This window comes from Triturus cristatus, chromosome 12, assembly GCF_964204655.1.
Source record: "Triturus cristatus chromosome 12, aTriCri1.1, whole genome shotgun sequence".
NCBI lineage: Eukaryota > Metazoa > Chordata > Amphibia > Caudata > Salamandridae > Triturus > Triturus cristatus.
Genome location: NC_140595.1, coordinates 288,235,872 through 288,259,117, shown reverse-complemented (window position 1 = coordinate 288,259,117; position 23,246 = coordinate 288,235,872).

Below are 23,246 nucleotides of genomic sequence, written 5' to 3'. Positions count from 1 at the left end.
CTCTCCGTGTGCAGCAAGGGGTGTGATGCTCAACCCCTTCACTTGTGTGCCAGCTCAGTAGGATGTACCACATCTGTGTGTTGCAGGGGGTGTCCAGTGTAGGTCACACATGGTCAGCCGAATAACCTGTGATACTGTTCCAATGGATGCAATTCCATTTGTGTGAGGCTGAGTAATAAAGGTGTTCGTCACACTCCAAGGTGCCTCGTCTCTGTCAATGCAGGTTTCTTGCCACTTGGCATGCGGCATCTCTGGCATACTTGCTGTCGATAATGCATAGGAGTCCATGTGTAGTCTAGCGACATGCATGCACTTGCTCATGGATTAGACTCTCTATTGGGCACGAAGTACATGGTCGTGTATGTTTTTTAGCAAGGTCGACCACACAATGGGCCATCACCAGCTGCTGAGGGTGTGTCTCCTGTGCGCAGGTCGCCCTTCAGTTTCCTGATCCGGTGTAATGGCTCTTTGGTGATTGTGCATGCATTGTCTCTGGGTGTGCCATGTGACACTGGACACTCCTTACTTTACACACGCGCCTGTTGCAGTTGTCCTTCTGACATCCTACTCTTTGTGTGAAAAATGGGGCATTTTTCAGGGAGATGGTGCCTGCTGCTGCGGGCCCTGCACAAGCACCCAGTGGCCACACACACGAGATGGTGTGCATCAAGTTTGGCTCGCTCACATATGCCATGCTAGTCCACAGCATCTGTGCCTCATGCTGCAACGCCCTCTGCATCATGCACATGATCCACAGATAGATCCACTCCAAGTTACGACAGACCATCCCCCAGGTCCATGACAACATCCGTCTCATATACTGGCCTGCCCTCTACGGTGCAAGTACATCCGCACTCCCAGGAACCTGGTCCACTTCCAGGGGGCATCTGCACACCTCAGCTTCTACACCCTGCACCCCAGCCACCTCACCGTCCACCATAGATGGCTGCAATGGATCACTGTCTGCTGCAGGATGACCTCCACACTCCCCACCCACACTCAGGAGGCAGTCCACAACCCCGACCCCAAACCTACCTTGTGCGTCTGTCATCCTAGATCCCGTTGGGCCATCTCCGTGCATCCAACCTTGCCCTGGCCACCGTTCTTAACATCCACCGTACTCCAGCATACAGGACATTGTTCTCCCACCTGGCAACGCATACCTGGGACTCCCTCCCCGGGTACCTCCACATGGGCCATGACCTCTACGCCTTGATGATGATCTCCCAAATAGGTGTGTCCACACAGTTTAGCAAGCCCCCCCTCAGCAGCTAGAGGCCATCACAGGTGAGTGTTGTGCTTAATGCCTACATTGAATGATACCTTGTGACCCATGTGTGTCCTGTACCAGACTCTGATCCCAGCGTATGGATGGCTGGAGTTAGTTCAACACTCAGGCATAGTTAGACATTTCCACACACATATGTCGTTGAATAATGCAAAATGACAGCAACATCTCATGTGCAGCACAATGTGAATTTATTTTTGGTGGGGTGAGTCTTTTTGTAGATGTGCCAAGGTGCTCTACCGGGGGAATAGAATCCAAAGTTCACAGGGGGAGATGGCATCCTTGTCATCAGAGTCCAGACCACAGTGTTGGTCATCATTGGTCAGACTGTGACCAGCAAGTCCATGTGGCAGAGAATGTCATTAGGTGAGGTGCTGCTGTTGCGCCAGAGGGCCAGGTGCCAGGCCAGGTGACCTGGGAGATGGTGATGGTCCGGTAACTCTCACGGTCTTTTACGTGGACGACCCACCTTCCTCCGGGGACCCTCAGATGCAGACCTTGACGATGTCAGGGACGCTCCGTCAGATGAATCCTCCTCCTCTTCGTCCCTCCCTGTGTCTGGTGCTGGTCTACGCCTGGTGGTACAGGGAGGGTTTGCCAGGCTTTGGGCGATCTGACGGAGTGATTGTCCCACGTCCCTGTGCACCGCCAGGAGCTCAGCCAGTCTTGCCTCCATCCGTCCTTGGTGTTGTTGATGACTGGCATGATGCTCGACCTGCAGGTTCTGGATCTCATCGAGGGTCCCCTGCATCCCGGAAAGTCTGGACACGACCTGGTCCATGCCTCTGGTGTCACGCCGGTATGAGTCCAGGATGTTGCGTATGTGTGTCAGACTGAGGTCCTGAGCTGGCTGGTCAGGTTCGCGCCTCCGCCTGCCTCCACTCCCACCACCCCTGCCCACAAGAGCCTGGCCTGCCATTGTGGATACATCGGGTCTCCGGGACCCCTGAGGGATGGCATTTGCAGGGTTGCCTGCCTCCTCCTGGGTGCCCGGAGAACCTTGTCCCTCCTGGTCAGACTGGCTGTGTTGTTCAGTGCGAGCAGGGCTCCTGGGTGTCTCATGGGATGTGGCAGGAATGGGGGTGGTGGTTGGCACAGATGTACCTGACGCAGGTGCTGCAGGGGCTTGTACACCAGAGGGGCCAGGTTGGTCGTGGTCATCCACGGAGTGGTGAGAGTCGTCGCTGCCGGTGGGATCGTCTTCACGCAGTGCCTGGGACTGTGATTCTTCCCTCCCAGTGTTGGGGGGAGATCGTCGATGTTGCCCTGTGTGTGAGAGAGAGACAATGTTAATGCTGTTTCATGCCACATCCATGTTTCATGCATATTCAAGTTGACACAGTTCCCCCAGGTAGTTGGATGTCCCTAGCATTCCTCTCAGTGTCCACTTGGGGATGGGGATGTTGCGGGGGACATATTGGGATGTTCTCCTGAGTGTTTGACCTGTACATTGTTGGCTATGATGCTTATTTGGCTGTGGATTGGTCTTGTTGTGTCACATGTCCATTGTGGGAGTGTGTAAATCCGTTGCCTGCCCCGGGGGTGTGTGCTTGTGTTAGGGGGGGGAGGTTGTGACCGGGCCTGGTGTTGTGTGTAGTGTGAGTTGTCATTGGGTCTCCCAGGTGATGTGTGTGTCCCCTCATGGTGCATGCTGGCATGACAGGGAGTGTGAGTTCCTGTGCTAGATACCTGTGCTTGTGGAGTTGGTGTTTGGGTGAACAGTGGTCCCAGGAGGGCCTTGTGCTGCATACAGCAGGGGCCAGTGTCATCTACCTTGTCAGTACTTTGCCAGTCCCTGTGCATTGTGCATGGGTATGTACCTATGCCATTTGGGCTGAGGACATTGTTGTCTGCGTCTCATTTTGACAATGTGTTGTGTGGGGCCCACCCTCCCAGCCTCCCGGACATCCAGTCTTGTGTTTGTGGTTGCTGTAGCCTTGGACATGGCCTTGCCTTGATTTGTGATGGGTGAATGGTGACGTTCGTGGCATGGGCGTGGTTTCTGGGTGTGGTTGTGTGCGGTGAGTGCTTGGGGGTAGGTGCGTGCATTTGTTGTGGTTGGCAGGCACGCAACACCCATTGGACTCACAGGGCTTCAGCCCCCCCCGTCGTGTGTGGCAGGCAGGGATGAGACAGCTTGCCGGCGCACTCACAGCCGCACCCGAGCACTTCACAGGTCTTTAACAGGCCATTTGCGTGTTAATGAAGCCTCGCTGTTGTTTCACCCCTTTAACAGCCCCTGCAGCTCCACTCTGCCTATACTTACAAGATTCATCCCCCCACGAAATTTTTTCTTGGCCTCCCCCGAAATTTTACTCTAGTTGCGCCTCTGGGGGTTGGGGTGTGGATGCCATACCCCCCAAGTTACATGAGTTGTTTGTGTACTCATCAGGCTCTGCGACTCCTTCGACTCCGTGTAGTCCCACCGGCGGTAGCATGGCCATCACCTTCTCCTCCCAGGGATGGTAGTGTACGGGTCTGCGGGGCGGCCCACCTCCAGTGATGTTGGTCTGGGCATGTTCTTCATTCATCTTCCTCTTGACCGCCCTGCGCAGATCATACCACCTGGCTTGGCATTCATGCCTGGTCCTTCGGACGGGCGCAACAGCATTCACCTTGTCGACAATCCTCTGCCACATGTCAGATTTTGCAGCTATGCTGGTCTGTCTGACCAATGTTCCAAACAGCTGTGGCTCGACTCTGATGACTTCATTGACAAGGAGCTCCAGCTCCGCCGTGGTGAACTTTGGATTCTTGTCTGTGGGCATGGTGTGGGGTGTGGGTGTGGATGGTTGTGTGTGTGTGTGTGTGAATGTGAAGAGGGGGATGTTTGTGGAGGTGGTTGTGTGAAGGTGTGTGAGTGAAGGTGTGGTGAAGGTATGAGTTGTGTGGGGTTGTTTGTCCGTGGGGTCTGGCAGCAGTGGGTCTGTTGCAAAGGCTCATGGGGTGTTTGTGTGGGCCCTTTTTATTGGTCCATTTTTGGGTGTGGCTGTGTTTGAATTTTGGTGGGTGTGTTATAAGTGGTGGTTGTGATTTTGGGCCTCTGTTTGCCTGTTTGGATGTGCCAGGTCAGTCTTTGAGATGTATTTTGTCATGTCGACGTGTTTTGTGTTGTTGTGCGAGTTGGATTGGCCCTCCTTGTGCTGTTTTACAGTGTCCAGGTTCTGTAAGAGTATTTTTCGCGTAGGTACGATCCGTACATATGCAATGCTGGGTGAGGGGGCTGGGGTACGGTGTTGGTGTGCGGCGCGTACATGCGGTGCAGGGGTTGGGTGACTACATGCGGTGGGGGGGCTGGGGGTACAGTGCATACATGCGGTGCAGGGCTTCGGTGCGTACATGCGGTGGGGGGGCTGGGGGTACAGTGCGGACATGCGGTGCAGGGCTTCGGTGCGTACATGCGGTGGGGGGCTGGGGGTGCAGTACGTACATGCAGTGGTAAGGCACGTACATGGGAGGGGGTACGGCGCGTGCATGGGGGCGGTATGGCGCGTACAGTTGCGGGGCTGGGGTACAGTGCGGACAGGGTGGTGTACGGTGCTGGCATATTTGGGGTGGGTGGGGCTGTACGGCTCATACACGGGCATGAGTTTACCCATGTACATGTGTGCTGCTGTGTTGCCTCCGTACGGGCCTTTTTACGTGCGATTGTGTATTCGGTCGGGCGGTCGGGATCGTACTTGCGCGCTCGGACTTGTGTTTTACGATTTGTAAGTGAAACTGTCCGGATCACTTTCGTACACTTATACGATGATATTCGGACGTGGACACTTTCCGACGCACGCTCGTAGACTTTTCCCAACACTATTCGTAGTTATTTTTCACGTCCCAATTGTACTTGCCAGTTTGTACGGTACTCGTGCGACTCGTACGTAAAAAAAACGGAATCGCCACCTTAATTAGAAATGTTGAAGTGTTTGTTATTGGTGTGGTGATAGGGTAGGAAATATAATAAATATATGCATGTATTAATTAATTTATTTATTTGTAAATATTTTCTAGTTTAAAAGAATTTTATTTTATAAATCTATTTATTATTTTATATGATATATTATTGTATTATATTTGTATTATAATATTTTACATTTTTATATATTTAATATATTTGATTTTTTGTTTCTAAATATTGTCAATTTTTTAAAATGATTTTTTTATAATTTTCTTTTTTTTATTTTAGTTTTAGCTGTTTGAGTTTGAATAGTTATTTTTGTCTCTTCTCTATCCAACACTTTTCCTACTGTTGCACTCACTGGAGTGGGAATAGTAATTTTTACCCCTCCCCTATCCAACACTTTCCCTACTGTTGCATTTACTGGATTAGAGATAAACATATTTACCCCTCTGCTAACCAACAGTTATCCTACTGTTGCATTCAGTGGATTGGGAATAGTAATTTTTACCCATCTGCTATCCAACACTTTCCCTACTGTTGCACTGTTTGGAGTGGGAATAGTATTTTTTTCAAAGCAAACACAAGGAGATGATGGACGGAGCGCTGAAACTTTTCAGACACTCACCCCCAGTCACAGATCTGGGTTGAATCCATCATCATTCTTTAACTGACTTTGCCACCTCAGTTCAAACCCAGCTATATGCAAATCAATCTTGACCCTGTGCCTCATGGGAACAGTCCAGCCCGAACTGCCAAGCCAGGTCTTCTCTGAACTGGGAACAAGCATCCTGGGAACAGTTTCTGGGTAACACCCTTCATCAGCCAGCCTAGCTTGAATCCAGTGGCAAAGTGAGCAAGGGACCCACATCTGGGCATACCCTGCCAACTTAGGGTGAACAAAACAAACACAAGGAGATGATGGACGGAGCACTGAAACTTTTCAGACACTCACCCCCAGTCACAGATCTGGGTGTATCAATCATCACTCTTTAGCTCACTTTGCCACCTCAGTTCAGACCCAGCTATATGCAACTTGCACTCACTAGAGGTGGAATTGTATATTAATTTTTTTTGCTATCCAGCACTTTCCCTACTGCTGTAATGATTGTATTGGGAATTTTAAGTTGGAATATTTTTAAATAGTTTTATGTCTTAAATGATTGTAGAATTGTTTTTATATTTTGTTATTGATATAAATATATATATATTATTTTTATATCATTTTAAAGTTTTAAAATTAATGAAAGATAATTGTTTATTAATTATTTTAAAGTAAATATAAATGTATAAATTATCATGTTTGTGTGTTTATTATTTCTAATTAAGTTTATTTGTTATACTTTGTTAAAATGTATATTACATTTAATTTATTTTGTTACAATTAATATTATTTAATATATTAAATATATACTCTTTTATTTTTTATATAAATATTCAAATCAATATTTCTTACATCTACATTTTTTACATCGATAGTTTTGATTCAATTTTTTTGTACTTACCTGTGTAGGTATGGTAGTCAATATTTTTGTATTCTATATATTTTTTTCGATATTTTTAACATCAATGATTTTGTTTTGTCATCGATATTCTATCAGTGAACCTTCTGGAACATTGGCTGGTAGTCCATTCCTTAGAGGGATAAAGTCCCCTCAATGTTAAAGTCATGGATGTATCTTGTTGTGCCACCTGTGGTCAGAATACTCCAAAATACATCCCCACACTTGCCAGTAGACTACACACACATGGGTATTGGTAGCATTCTGACTGTGAATGTCCGAGGTATGGAGACACCAAGGGAGATGGAGTCATTGTGATGATATCTCTGGTTGTGCTGAGGAAAACATATTGCACAGCATGCAAACACACATGTGACACTGGAACAGTACACCAAACTCCATAAGTGTTTGCATTTTCAACGTTTTGGGACCTCTGATCTGGTTTGGCAAGAGTAGCCCTTGTTTGTGTCCATGAGGGCTCCCATTGTGCCCATTAAATACTGCCCTAGGGCCTGATGGAAATAGGTGTGTGTTAAAGGTCTCCTTGATGTTTTCATAGATTTTGGGACAGTGTGTCAGTGCCAAATGTGGACAAAGCAGACTTCATTCTGCACATATCTTTCATCCTCACAAGATGTACCCATATCCCCTGACTTGAGGATGGCTATGTCAATTGTGTTAGAGAGCCTCAGATTGAGCCACCCCCCCAGCATCCTCACCCATGCTGGCAGCTTATCTTACACAATGGGCTGTGCACTAAACCCTCCAACAGTGTTGGTGGATCCTACATCCTGAGACTCATGCGTACTCCTACTAATGTGCAGGGCACAATCTGCACATTCAAAATGGGATTAATATTTTGCAGCAGACACTACGGAGCTAGATGCAGAATTGCTGCGAATGGCATTCTCCGTAGATGACCGTGTACACATACAGATTGGGAGTTGTGTGCAGCGGGCCCAGTCCACACATGGTGACTGTATCCTACATTGTTGTTGGTCCATGCCTTTTTCAAATCCAAGATGGATTTTGTCTTCAGATAATTCCCTGACGAATGTGACACAACCACTTCTGTGTTGTTTTAGTTGGAGGCACTGAAATCAGTACTGAGTGACTGGGTCTGTAGACCACTGTTTTGTCTTGGACAATATCCTCACAGACGCATCACAATGTCATACTATTTTGAGTACATTGTAGTTCTGTTGCCCTGCAATGTTTCAGTGTGTGTTGTGGTGGACTCATGCATTCACGTTGTGATACATACATATATGTGGTTACGGCAATTCCTGTTCCATTGTCAGATGTGTGTTTGTGCTAGTATTTAGTGTGCTAAGTGTACCTACCTGATGATGACATTCCTTCATTATACATACACAACATGCTATGGACCCGTGTTCGAATAGGGATCACAATGATGCATGAGCACTCTGTAAGTAATTGACACACAATCCATGGTCATCTCTTTTATTGTGGCCTCTGTGCTTTTTCCTGTCAAGGGGGGGGTTTAAAAAGGCACACTGCTGCTGATCAAGGGGGTGGTGTGTAGGTCAGACTGTCCAAATGTCACTTGACTCCTTGCAAGGCCACTACATACAACGCAACCTCCCTACACCTGCCATGACCTGAAAGTGATGGTCATGTGGGGGAGATGACATGACCTTTGTCAAGACATGTAAGGCAGTGCACAAAGGTGATTATGCACCAAAGGCTGTCCCTCAGCTGCAATTTACAGCACAGCTGGTGAGCTGAGAACATACTGGCACCACATCGCAGTGGCCTGGTGGGGACTGAGAAAGTGAGTCAGTCTCTTGGTGTGGTTTACGAAGGCTCCAAAGCCATGGGCCACAGGTGAACCTGGTGCACCAGCCTAGCAACCAATGCCCAATTGCCAGAAGGGCCTATCTAAGCCTATGCAGAAAACTTTCTGATTGGACTCAATGCCCATAGGGATCAATGGGCTTTGGCCCCCCCATCGTTTATGTCAGCCCAGGCTGAGACAGCTTCCCCACACACACAGAGAGTCCTTAAGCTGCTGTGGGTGGCTGGTCTGTCTTGTTTGCCCATCAGCACCCCAGTATTTCACTGGTTTTTAAGGGACCATTTAATAGATGATGAGGCTTTGTTTGTTTTTCAACGGTCTCTAGAGCACTTGCATCTTCACTTTTCCCATTTCTCAAAGTTGCCAGTTACTTTTGCTGCAACAGTGTGGGAATGCATTTCCTGAAAAAATACCTTTATGTTTGTTTATTTAGACGTTCCTGCAGCATGTACTTCCCCTGGAGGTATTGAGGCACTTTGCATTGCTGGAGGTATTAGCCCCCCAAACCCAGCTTGCATCTACATTACTGGGGGTATTTGCACACACACCACTGATTTGCCTCTACATTACTGGGGGGAATTAGCCTCACAACCCTAGCTTGCATCTACATTACTGGGGGTATTTTCCCACAAACCTACTTTGCATCTACATTACTGGGGGCATTTGCCCCCAAACCCAGTTTGCATCTACATTACTGGGGTTATTTGACCCCAACCCCAGTTTGCATCTATATAACTGTGGGTATTTGCCCCCAACCCCTGATTTACCTCTACATTTCTGGGGGTATTAGACCCCAAAACACAGATTTGCCTCTTCATTACTGGAGGAATTAGCCCCACAAACCCAGCTCCCATCTACATTACCAGGGTTATTTGACCCCAAACCCAGTTTCCATCAACATTGCTGGGGGTATTAGACCCCCAAACAAAGATTTGCATCTATATTGCTGGGGTATTAGACTCCCAAATACAGATTTAACACTACATTACTAGTGGTATTGTTAGACCCGGCCCTCGTAGCATAGCTAGACCTGACACCTGCACCTCACACCAGCCCCCAAACCCACGACCTAGCCGATCCTTCCCACCAGAACTCGCACGCACCCAACCCGGACTTCCCCGTCCGTGGCCTTCTGCCCTTCGGCCACCCCGGGCCCGCGTGCCCACTTCATGCAACAAGATGGCCGCCCGGCCCCTGCGCGACCCTGGCCTAGAGGCGCCACTCCGGCTGGAGGACATCACGCTCCCCTTGGGATGAGAGAGGGAGGAGCAGTTTCTATCACACCTCTGCGCTTCCCTGGGACGGTGGGTTTCGATCGACCTGCCGGCCTCCCCGAGGGCTGGCTCCACGCCTGCTGGGTGTCTGGGACTCCTCCCGACCCGGCCCTGAAAGGATCAAAAGACAATGGCAGGAAACCCCCAACAAGCGACCCCCAGGTGACAAGACCCCTTGCACAGGCTCCGGACATCAAAGAGGGGTCGCCCTATAACAAGGAGTGCTCTGGGACTGTCCGGCAGATTCGCCTTGGAACACCTGAGCCCTGCTGAGTGACTCGCGGCTCCCTGAAGATCGTAAGACCTCCGAACTTGTGCTTGAGCCCTGCTGAGTGACTCGCAGCTCCCTGAAGATCGTAAGACCTCCGAACTTGTGCTTGAGCCCTGCTGAGTGACTCGCGGCTCCCTGAAGATCGTAAGACCTCCGAACTTGTGCTTGAGCCTTGCTGAGTGACTCGCGGCTCCTCGAAGATCGTAAGACCACCGAACTTGTAACCGAGCCCTGCTGAGTGACTCGCGGCTCCCACAGACTCTCTTGGTCCCGCCGGACCCCACGACGACAACCGTATCCCCCAGCTCGAGGATTGTGAGCTGTGCGACGGGTACGCTCCTGCATTTGATCCACATCCCCAAAGACTGTCCCGCTACCCCCTACTCCCCTCCAAGACTTTGAGAGCCCACGCTCTGCTTGTATATATTTGCTGTGCTGATCATAAAGATCCTACTACTTCAATCTGATAAAGATTTGCTCGTAAGAACTCCTCGTGTGGTGTCTATCTGTCGTGTGGTGCCGAGTGTGCGATCCTAGATACGAGGTTCCTCCCCTGAGGAGTCTCCCGCCAGTGCCCGGCTACGATACCTCGAGGGTGGGTCTCAGGGCAGTCAGGGCCCCCTCCGGGCCCCTCTGAGGTCACCTTCTAACAGGTATTTGCCCCAAACCCAGTTCGCATCTACATTACTGGGGGTATATGCCCCCCACACCCATCTTGCATCTACATTACTGGGGGTATTTGTCGCCAAACCCCAGAATTGCATCTTCATTGCTGCTGGTATTAGCCCCCCAAACACAGATTTAAATCTACATTGCTGGGGCTATTAGACCCCCAAACACAGATTTCCTCTATATCACTGGGGGTAATTAGCCCCAAAAACCCAGTTGGCATCTACATTACTGGGGGTATTTGCCCCCAAACCCAGTTTGCAGCTACATTGCTGGGGGTATTTGCCCCCAAGCCCAGTTTGCATCTATATTACTTGGGGTATTTGCCCCCAAACCCCAGATTTGCATCTCCATTGCTGGAGGTATTAGACCCCAACCCCTGATTTCCTCTACATTTCTGAGGGGATTTGCCCCCAAAACCCAGAATGCATCTACATTACTGGGGTATTTGCCCCCAAACTCAGTTTGAATCTACATTACTTGGGGTATTCGCCCCAACCCTCCGATTTGCATCTACATTGCTGGGGGTATTAGACCTCCAACCCCAGATTTGCCTCTACATTAGTGGGGGGGGGGATTAGTCCCCCAAACCCAGTATGCATCTACATTACTGGGGGTATTAGCCCCCTAAACCCAGTTTGCATCCACATTACTGGGAGTATTTGCCCCCAAACCCACTTTGCATCTACATTACTGGGGATATTTGCCCCCCACACCCAGCTTGGGTCTACATTACTGGGGGTATTTGCCCCCAAACCCCATATCTGCATCTACATTGCTGGAGGTATTAGACCCCAAACCCAGATTTGCCTCTACATTGCTGGGGCATTAGCCCCCAAACCACAATTTGGCTCTACATTGCTGGGAGTATTAGCACCCCAGGCCCCCCTTTGGGTCTGATTTGCTAAAAGTATTGCCATCCCCGAAAATTGACTTGATATTGCTGGAAGTATCCCCCCCTGGATAACTGTAGTTGCACCCCCGCTTTCTCTTTTATTTTCTTTCGCAGGGTAGTTACGTTATTGTGTAGGGGTTGGTGTCTAACTCACCATCTGCAATGAATGCGTCGGTTGAGGTTGCAGTATTGATTGTAGATGTAGAATATAGGGATGACATGCGAGATGGGATACATGGCTGGACAGTCTCTATCGCAGGAATTGTGTTGTGGCGCAATTCGGAGCTGAAATACTCCCCTTCCGGACGCTCTGACATGTTGGTTGTGGTGACGAATTTGGCACATAGGAAGTACGCATCGCACTTGGGCGTTCGGAATCTGCTTGGGATGTCCCTTTGGACAATTCCCTTCTGCGTTTCCGGAGGCTTCTCGTTGGGAAAATGAAGATGGATTCGGTAAGTAAAGGGTTTTGAGCATCGTACTGTGTGGTTTGGTAGCACTGGATCCCAGTATGAGTCGGTTGGAAGGTCTGACTCTGGATAGCTCTGGGATGGCCTTCCTAACAACATCGTAATCAGGCCCTTAGTCTTCAGCTGGGTATCCTGTCTACCCTGCTACCCATTTCAATACCATGATAAATGTATCCTATTGCTTCCTAGGCAATTGATTGGCCCTCATGTCAGATGAGATCCACCTGTAGCTTTATCATGTCAGGGCACCAGTTATCCTGGGTGAAGGTGACACTGGAGGATGGCACATCAGCAATTATGCACTAGGTTACTATCTGTAATTATGACAGTAAGGCAAATAGGAGGTGTAATAGGAAAGTACTCTGAACCATTGATAGCATTGGGCTACTTTGGAAAGTGAAATGGAGTTACAAGAAACCAGAGTATCCTCAACAACAATCCATCCTGAGGATCAGAGTCCCACAAACAAAGTGATGGGAAACAGTTTAAATGAGCTTCCTTCCATGAGAAAGTAAGTCAATCGCTCTAACTTAAAGCAACTCATTCCAATCTCAGTCCGTAATTTCCTCTGACGACATATTGCTAGCACAAGTATCTAAACCAGGGTTTGTCAGCCTTGGAGACAGTCAAAGTCTTTGATTAGTTATCATGAGCAATATAATGTCATCCATATTACTACCAGCTGGACAAAGATTATATTTATGCAGAAGACCACACTACAAGGTCCTGAGGACCTTCAGATGCTATGGACTTCTTTTAATGACGATCAAAATGAATATATGTGAGTTTGACTTACCATATAAATTGATAAAGGAATGAAGAATGCTGATGAATTTAATTTTTTTGTGTCCCAGTAATGCGTAGAAATTCTCTTCTGCAACACTGACACTGCTGGTCATTTAGTTTATCCTGCAGATGGAAAGGTCCACTGTTAGTGCATCTACCATAATTTGAAATATAATATTTTCAATCTAATGCAATACAACAAAACAATTATTTTTACAAAGCGTTAATAGTTCAGTATTATGCTGTGTGAAATATTGTGAAAATCAAAAAATTGTGACTCGCAAAATAGTGTTAGTACATTGGCCATATAGGTTTTTGCATGCGTTCTTTATTTATTTATTTATTTATAAAGCGCCTGAATCACCCCCCCCCCCCGAAGGGGTATCTCCGCGCTGTGGAGGTGCTGCAGTAGGCCATGAGAGGGGACATGTTAAAATAGTGCAGTTTTAAAGAGCTTTCTGAATTGGAGGTGATCAAAGCATTGCCGCAGATGGATAGGAAGTTGGTTCCAATATAGAGGGGCTAGGTGAAAGAAAGCTTTCCCACCGCGGTACAAGAAGCAGAGATTTAGATCCCGAGCGGAGTGACCTAGAAGGTATGTAATGGGTGAATTTTCTTGCAAGATAGCCGGGGCCTTTGCCGTTCAAGGCCTTGTGCACAATAGAACAGATTTCAAATTTGATTTGTTTGCATACCGGGAGCCAGTAAAGTTGTTGTAGGAGAGGAAAGAAGGCAGTTCTAGGGGGATCGTTCGAGATGAGGTGCGCCTCAGTGTTTTGGACCACCTGTAATCTGCTCAGCGAGGACTCATTAGCTGAGACCAGAAGGGCGTTGCAGTAGTCCAAGCGGCTTAGTACCAATGCCTGGATGAGAGTTTTCCGTGTAGACAAGGGGAGGAAAGAGAAGACTCGCCGTAGTAAGCCAAGTACATGAAAACAGGAGCCAGCTGTGGTTGCAGCGTGCTCTTTCATGGTCAGACCCTGGTCTAGGCGCATACTGAGGTTCTTGACTACAGTCTTGGGCTACAGAGGGTCACCTAGATCCACCGGCCCCCAATCTGGTGACCACAGCAATGGTGCATCTCCAAACAACATAATCTCTGACTTCCCTGCATTTAGCTGAAGGAAATTGTTCTTCATCCAGCTTGCTATGGCTATCATACCATCTGAGAAGGAAGACTGGGCCTTACGGGGTGAATTTATTTAATGAGAATAAAATCTGAGTGTTGTCAGTGTATGAGATTGGTATAAAACCTAGTGCCCTGAGTAAGTCCGCTAGGGGGGCAACATAAATGTTGAATAAAGTGGGACAGAGACAGGAGCCCTTAGGTACTCCCTTAGTCAGTCCCATAATCTTTTATCGAAAGGGGCCTAAATTGATAGTCGAGCACGGAGGGAGAGAAAACTCGTCATCCACTGGAACGCCTGTACTCAGAGTCCGATTTCTTTAAGTCTCCTGAGCAGGATCTGATGGGAGACCGTGTCGAAGGTGGCCGATAGATCTAGCAGCACGAGTAGTACTGCTTGTCCGCTGTCCAGGGACTGCCTGATGTCAATCAAAGCCGACTCTGTGCTGTGCATAGGCCTCAATCCGGATTGAGATGGATCAAGGCATCCCGTGGATTCGACATGGTCAGAAAGGTGTTTGTTGATGTGTTTTTCCAATATCTTACTCAGGAGAGGTAGAAAGAAATAGGACGAAAGTTGGATAAATCACCCATGGGGGCCTTGATATTCTTGCGGATGGGAATGAATTGTGCCACCTTCCATTCAGCGGGGAGATGTCCCTCTTGCATTGAGAGATCGAGGATTGAGCAAATGGAAGGGGATAGTTGTTTGGAGAGCATTGTGGATGTTTTGGCTGGAATAATATCCAAAGGGGAGCCTGATTTTACTGTGAATAACAGTGATTCCACCTCATCATCGGTGAGGGGAGGAACATTTTTAAACAGCTGCACTTAGTTGGGGCAGAAGGGCAGCAGGAAGCAAGAACCTGCTGAGGACTCCCGGCTGAGATGATTTTATCATAAATCAGCTCAATTTTCTGTGTAAAATGTGTTGCTATTTTATCACTGAGTGCTTGAGAGGGGGCCTCCTCATTGTCGCAAGCCTTTGGATTGGTGAAAGATTTGAGGGTTTGGTATAAGACTTTAGGGGCATTCCCTGCCTGATTGAGCTGTAGTGCAATATGAGCTCTTTGGGCTATTTCGATATTTTTGTGGTATTGGGTAAGAGCGGCCTTATATCTCTCTTTATCCTGTCCATCATGGGAGCAGCACCAGCGCCTTTCCAGACTCTTGCACAACTGTTTTTCCATCGGTAGGTCAGATGAAAACCAGACTGTCTGGGGGTGCCTGGCCGTGCTAGGGTATTGTTTCGAAGGGGCAAGATAATTAATGGCCATTTTTATTGTAGAGTTATAATGAGCCAGGCATTCCTTTACATTATCAGACTCCAGGCTCCAAGAAGTTAAAATAGTATCCTGAAAAAGATTTGGGGTGATTTTGTGCCATTGTCTGCAAAGGTGATGGGGGGCAGGCAGGGGAGCGTCTTGAACCCTAGGGCCCTTAATATGAAGATCAATTAGCGCATGGTTCATCTATGTAAGTGGGCAGGGGGTTCACAGAGGATATTGGGAGAGTTGGTGAGAATGAGGTCTAATGTATTTCCTGCTGTGTGTGTGGGGCCGTCATTGATCTTATCAAGTTCTAAGGAGGCAAGGTCTGCCAGGTGCACGGAAGCATCTTGATTAGTGGAGCACTTGCTATGTACATTAAAACTCCCAGAAGTAAAAAATTATTGGTGGGTATAACATGAGGAGCTATTAATTCTATAAGTTGGAGCAAAAATCTGAAAGGGGGCCTGGAGGCCGGTAGACAAGGCCAACTATGTTGCGGTGGCAGGTTCATTCTAAAAACGAATATTTCAATCTTTTCGTTGTACCGTTGCTCGAGTATGGATACTTTAATGAAATCTTTATGAATAATGGCTATCCCTCCACCCACTTTGGACCATCTGTCTAGCCTTTGGATGCGGTAGCCCTCCGGGAGTGGCACTGCAATAGCGGGGTGGAGCTGGGTTTAAACCAGGTTTCCGTCAGGAATCCTATGTCAGGGTCCTTGTAGATGAGTAGGTCCCAAACCTCTACAGCATGCTTTGGTAGGGATCTAACATTGCTTAGGAAGCCCTTCAAACTAGGATTGAGTAGGATTGCTAAAAGGATTCTCTGAATCAGTTTGGGAGTAAGTGAATACTTTGGGGGGGCAGTTCCCCTTACCTTGGTCAGAAGCCCTAGGGTCTCTGTGTTTATGTTCCAGTATTAAGCTTTGGAACTGGCAAGACTTACATGTAAAGGGCCCCTCCATAACCGGGAGTGCCCTGAATGTATCAATTGGATGGAGGGAGCAGATGGACTGCCTGCCTCGTCTGATACTGAGGAAATTCAGACTGGAGTATATTAGTTTCTGTCTGGTTCCCAGATCTGATACAGAAAATGCAGGGGTCCTGGCAAAGGCTGTGGGCGGACGGGTGTAGACGGGCTTGCCTTTGACATGCCTTGGGCGCATGCTGCGCACGTCCGCTGCGCGTCGTGTCAGATATTTGGTTTCATAGTAGGAGTGAGCAGCTAGACCACTGACCTCCCACCCAGCCCGGAAGTAACCCCGACTGTTTCCGCTATCTCCCTCCACACAAACGGGAAAATCCAGCGGTGGACCAGGGAGCAGTGTGGAACGCGATGAGATGCGTCCCAAAAACGGGGAACAATAAAATAAAAGGTATGTAGGGTCGCAGGAAGTTTACAAGTGCTCGTAGATGAGTGCAAGTTGTATTTTAAAATAAAGTCAACAGCCTTACTTCAGCGCGTCCTCTGCGCTTCGTGTCAGGCATTAGGTTTTATAGTGGGAATGAGCAACTAGACCGCTGACCTCCCATCCAGCCCGGAAGTAACCCCCGAATGTTTCCGCTATCTCCCTCCACATAAACGGGAAAAGCCTGCGGTGGACCAGGGACCAGTGCGGAGTGCGATGAGATGTGGCCCAACAACGGGGAACAGTAAAAGAAAAGGTATGTAGCGTCACAGGAAGTTTAAAAGTGCTCGCAGATGAGTGCAAGTTGTATTTTAAAATAAAGTCAGCAGCCATACTACAGCCCGTCCTATTGCGCATGCAAAAACTGGTCATATATCTGTCCCAAAGTGCGTTCAATCAGCAGAAGTTGCAAGTGCAAAAGTGCAATACAAGCCTGCCTGAATCCCATTTCTTTTAAATAATGTTTAATATACAGTGGCCTGGGGTATGTAAAATATTTACATAAAAAGACAAAGTGTAAAGTATCCTGTGGAGACCTATTGTCGCAGCCACAGGGACCTCTGTCCTTGGCTCGTGCAACAAAGCCCTGAGGAGAGGCCACTAAGTGATGAAACATATTTAATCTAAAACGAGTAATTAAAAAACAGTCATTGGCACTCATAAGAATTGTAAGATAAGACTCTATTCCCAGCACTGATTTAACTAAAGTTTATGCTCTTACCATGGGCCTATTCAGCTTCTTACCTTCATGCTCAGCACTAACTGTTTTAAAGAACAAATCTTTAATACATTTTTTGTCCTCTCTCTTCACTGTGTAGTAATTCATAAAAATGTCTGATCTTCCGAGGGCACCGAATGTTTCCTTAATGTATCTTCTCCAAGGGATTTTAAAAACATGATCCAATTAGAGGCAGTCCACGATTACTGCTTGGTTAAAGGATGCCTCCTCATTGGACCACACATTCACCCAGCGAAGCAGATGCTTAACTGCAACTAAATCAGTGATATACTTAGCCCAGAGTTCCTCATGTACTGAGTATGCAGGAGTTTCCTGTGGGACTCTTAAAATCCGTCTCAAAAATAGTTTTGCGAAGTCTGTAATTTATCCACTGCCTTGTATCCCCAAATCCCACTTTTGTACAAGGGCTTGGAAGTACAGAATGACTGGTATAATTTTAAAATCACCTCTGGAAACCATGTACTTAATCTGTGTGCATGATTTGCAATAGCTCCCAGGGCTTTCTTCATGTCCTTTATTTTCTCTGCCTCCACGTTATTACAGTTTGATTTGGCGTCAAATAGAACGTCAAGATATGTGAAAGCCGGGACCTTGGCTAAACTAAAAGTGCCTGCCTTGTAAATTTTTCTGTACTAGTTCCTCGACAACCTACTTCTATCACAAACGACTTGGTGAAGTTGGGGGACAGGTCCAACCCATTCATAAAGGAGACAAACCCGTCAATTAGAACTTGCAACGCTCTGGGAGTATGTGCTATAAGCACAGCGTAATCCAGAACTGGTACTGGTCTACTGCCTATTCTTGGAGTATCAGCCTGCAGTGATATCAGAGCAGATTCTAACCCATTAATATATAGTGTAAATACAAAAGGGACAAGAATGCATCCTTGACGCACACCTCTTGAGCATTTAAAATGATCAGTGAGTACCCCCTCTTGTCTGAATCGGACTACAGCTGAAGTATGGGCATATAAAGTCATTAAAACATTTTTTATTGTGCGCTCAAACACCTAACTCGTCTAATAGCAACCACAATTTACTGCGGTTCACTCTGTTGAACACTGCAGTGAGATCCATGGGAAACAACCTTTACAACGCAGTCATTACAACACACTACCATTACAATGCAGTCATTACAATGCAACATCCTTTACATCACATGCCATTACAACACAGCCATTACATCGCATGTCACTACAACGCATGTCATTACATCGCATGTCACTACAAGGCATGCCATTACAACGCATTATAAGATAAGTAATGGGGAATAGTAATTTTTACCCCTACACTATCCAACACTTACCCTACTGTTGCACTCACTGGAGTGGGAATAGTAATGTATACCCCTACACTATCCAACACTTCCCTACTGTTGCACTCACTGGAATGGGAATAGTAATTTATACCCCTATACTATCCAACACTTACCTTGCTGTTGCCCTGAAAGTAATATGTGTAATATTCGTTGTAATGGTATGCATTGTAATGGTATGCATTGTAATGGAATGTGTTGTAAATTTAGTTTCTAAAAATGCATTGTGATGCATGCGATGTAAAATCATGCGTTGTAATGGATGTTGCGATGTAAAAGCTGCGTTGTAAAGGCATGCATTGCATGCATTGTAAATGTGTGCGTTGTAACGTCATACATTCGAGATCCATAAAACCTAGATAAATGGAACCTGCTTTGGCAATTAAATATTTGGATATCAACAGATGAAGGTTCAGACATTGGCCTACTGTTGATTTGCCTGTTCCGAAGCCATATTGAACCTCCGAAATAATTTGATTTTTATCTGCCCTATTTAGTGAGATCCGCCCATAACCTTAACAGTAGATTCTATCAGGGATATGGGGCGGTAACATTGAGGATTATCCCTGTCTCCCTTCTTATAGATGGAGACAATAATGGTAGTGGACCAAGATTGAGGTATATAAGCTAGCACTGCTGCATTTAGAACCCTAGTCAGGATCGGGCCCACACATCTATATTATTCCGAAACAGGTCCGGCGGGATCCCATCTGGACCTGGGGCCTTATTCTGGGACAAACCCTTGATGCCTTTTTCACCTCATCAAGAAGAAAGTTAATCTGCCCATCACATTCGAGGGGCACCAAATCATTGATACATTGTTCTCCGTCCCCGTGATTATAAATGATCCTTCGATTGGTCCTGGGTGATATGATGACCTAAATTCAGTTTATCCGGTTCAGAAAAACAAGGTCTAATAATAACCTTCCTAAAAAGACTAGTATCTTTTAGTTCACTAGCTTGAACCAGCTCATGCGAGGTCTGTCTTTGTAATGAGGACCTCCGTTTTTTTAGCACACTTTTATAGTTATTACGGCAAGTGGCTACCAATAATCTATTGGGGTCTCCTTCAAGGACATTTTTAAGTTCCTCCATGCCTCAGCGCACCCACTATCAAACCATCTTGGACTATCTGAGCAGTGAGAGACTGCTGGAACAGTTAACAAACCAGACACTGACTGAGCAATAGCAACAAAAGAACTAATTACATCGTCATCTGAGGGTGATATTTCTAGCAACTAGTTGAGTAACTCCTTCCTTATGACAGATTTAGCACCAAGGCACCTGAGGGCATTCAAGCGCGCTACAAAATAAATAAAAAATCACATCAAGCAAGGAGATAAAAGACAGTCCTGCATGCTCTGAAAAACATAGGCAGGCTTATAAAAAGGCATTGAGTGTGCGTGTACGGGCCTTTTGGCATTTGTTGAAGCATACAGTATCCTGTCGTCCTTACATTCAAATAAACAAGTTACTTACCTTCGGTAACACTTTTTTCTGGTGGATACAGTATCTGACTGTTGATTCCTCACCTTTTGAATTATCCTATGCTCATCAGTACACAGAAACCTTTCTTCATAGCTCTCCTACGTCGGCGAGGACATCACAGTGGAAAGTCTCCGCACGTGACTCCGCGTGATGTCACCAGAGCCAAAAGACCATCTCGTCGGCATGCTGACATCAGTTCCACCCATTTTTTCTGTGCCTTTGAGACGAACGGGTGAACCAACAACATTTTCACGAGTATACACAGTATACAAACATAGCCCAAAACCGGACATTTCTCATCATAAACATTTCCTAGAGTAAAGCATCACATGATCTTAACAACAAATCACATAGGATATACATTGATTATTTGTTTCGGTTTAACCAGGCAGGCAACGGGGAGGCAGTGGGTCACTGAGGAATCCACAGGAGGATACTGGATCCACCAGAAAAAGCGTTACCAAAGGTAAGTAACTTGTTCTTCTGATCGATACATCTGCCTGTGGATTCCTCACCTTTTGAATTGAATCCCTAAGCAGTCCCGCTCCTGGTGGAGGGTGCCCGTCTACCTACACCAAAAAATCCTGCTGCTCAGAATGTGCAAAATGGCCGTCCCTCCCCCCCTCCAAGACGAAGCAATAGTGTTTCACAAAAGTGTGGAGGGAGGCCCAAGTTGCCACCTTGCTGATGTCTTCAATAGGGACACCTCTTGCTAAAGCCAAAGACTTTGCTCAGAGGGAATGAGCTTGAATACCTTCAGGAGGCTCCTTCTTGGCCAATGCGTAGCAGATCTTGATACACAGGATGATCCAACTGGACAGTGTTCTCTTATGGACAGCCTTGCCCTTCATCTTGAGCACTGATATGATGAAGAGTTGTTCGTCCAACCTGAAGTCCTCGGTCCTGTCCAGGTACGAGTGGACTGCCCTCTTAGAGTTTAGGTGATGAAGTCTCTCCTCCTTAGAAGGATGAGGGGGAGGGTAGAACATGGGTAAAGTGATGGATTTCCCTAGGTAGCAAAGAGTGACCCCCTTAAGCAGAAAAGCAGCTCTGGTCCTCAGAACCATCTTATCTGCATGAATATAGATGAAAGGAGGCTTAGAACTAAGAGCCTGTAGCTCACTAACCCTCCTAGCTGAGATAATTGCAATCAGAAAAATTGTCTTGAATGACGGAAGCCTCAACGAAAAATTATATAGAGGCTCAAAGGGGACCCATCAGGAAAGTAAGAACTAAATTTAAATCCCACTGAGGCATAATAAACGGAGTGGGAGGAATCCTATTAGTGAGACCCTTAATGAATCTCATGACTATAAGAGACTTAAACAACGAGGGTTGGTCTGGTAAGATGAGGAAGGCTGACAAGGCAGACAAGCAGCCTTTAACAGTTACTACATCAACACCCTGTTAAGCCAAGAAAAGAGTGAAACTCAGAATATCCGACAACTTGGCCTGCAAAGGATCAATTGATCTCTCTCCGCACCATTTAACAAACTTGGCCCACCTACTAGAAGAGACACATTGGTGAAGTGTCTTCTGGCCAATAATATACCATCCACCACATCTGGTGTGAGAGAGAAAGAACTCAGGTTGCCCCGTTCAATCTTGAGGCATGAAGGTGCAGGCCCTGGAGATGGGGGGGTGTAGAACCTGCCCCTGCGACTGTGAGAGGAGGTCTGCCCTGAAAGGTAGATAGAGAGGAGGGTGCGATGAGAGGGAAGGAGGTCTGTGTACCACGCCCTTCTTGGCCAATCTGGGGCGATCAATATGACTTGGGCCTGATCTTGGCGAATCTTCCTCAGAACCGGAGGAATCAAGCGTATGGGAGGGAATGCATAAAGAAGCTGTGAGCCCCAGTCTAACTGAAACGTGTCCCCCAACGCTCCCCGCATCCTATACTGGAGACTGCAGAACAACGGCAGTGCGAATTCTCATGAGTGGCAAACAGGTCGAACCGAGGAGACGCCCACATCCTGAAAATGTGATGGACTACCTCCGGATGAAGACACCACTCGTGATCGGCTGAGTATTGCCGACTGAGACTGTCTGCACGCACATTCAGCACCCTGGCCAAAGGATTTGCAATTACACAAATCTGATGGTCCTGAGCCCAGGACCAGAGTTGCAGACCCTTTCTGCAGAGACAAAACTACCCTACTCCTCCCTGTTTGTTTATGTACCACATCGCAGTAGTTTTGCCTGACAGGACCTGAACTGACTGACCGCAAAAGGAGAGAAGAAAGGCCTTGAGAGCAAAACATATTGCCAGCAAGTCCAGAAGATTGAAGTGATGCAATCTCTTCTCTGGAGACCAAAGACCCTTGATCTCCAGATCCCCCAGAGGAGCACCCCACCCCAGAGTGGAGGCATCCCCTATCATTGTGGCCACCAGAGAAGGAGGTTGAAATGGCTTCCTTGAGACAGGTTGTCTGAAACACTCCACCATAACAGCTCCGCTGCGGTGTCTCTGGAGATTCTGACCACCTCCCTGAAATCCCTCTTGTGTTGAAACCACTGCCTATGGAGGCACCACTGCCCGCGTGCATTAATGACCAACAGAATGCAGGAGTAAACAGACCGAGCAGGCGTAGAACCTTCAGGACTGGCTCAGCCGCTCTATCTTGAATCATTATAATCATAGCTTGGATGTCTAGACTCCTTTGAGTGGGCGGGAAAGCACGACTCACAGTAGTGTCCAGTACTGCCCCTATGAACAGGTTGTGCTGAGAGGGCACCAGGTGAGATTTCGGTACATTTATCAAAAAACCCAGGTCAAACAACAGCTGTGTTGTTACTTGCAGATGATGAAGCACCATCTCTCGTGTCTTTGCCTTGAGCAGCCAGTCGCCCAGATAGGGGAAAACAGGGATCCCCCACCTTCTGAGATGTGCTGCCACCACCGCCATAACCTTTGTGAAGACCTGCAGTGTGGATATAAGACCGAACAGGAAGATCGCATTCAGTCTTCCTGCTGTAGTGCCAGTAGGACATGAGCTGGGGTCAACATATTTTATTTTTCCTGTTTGAGGTAAAA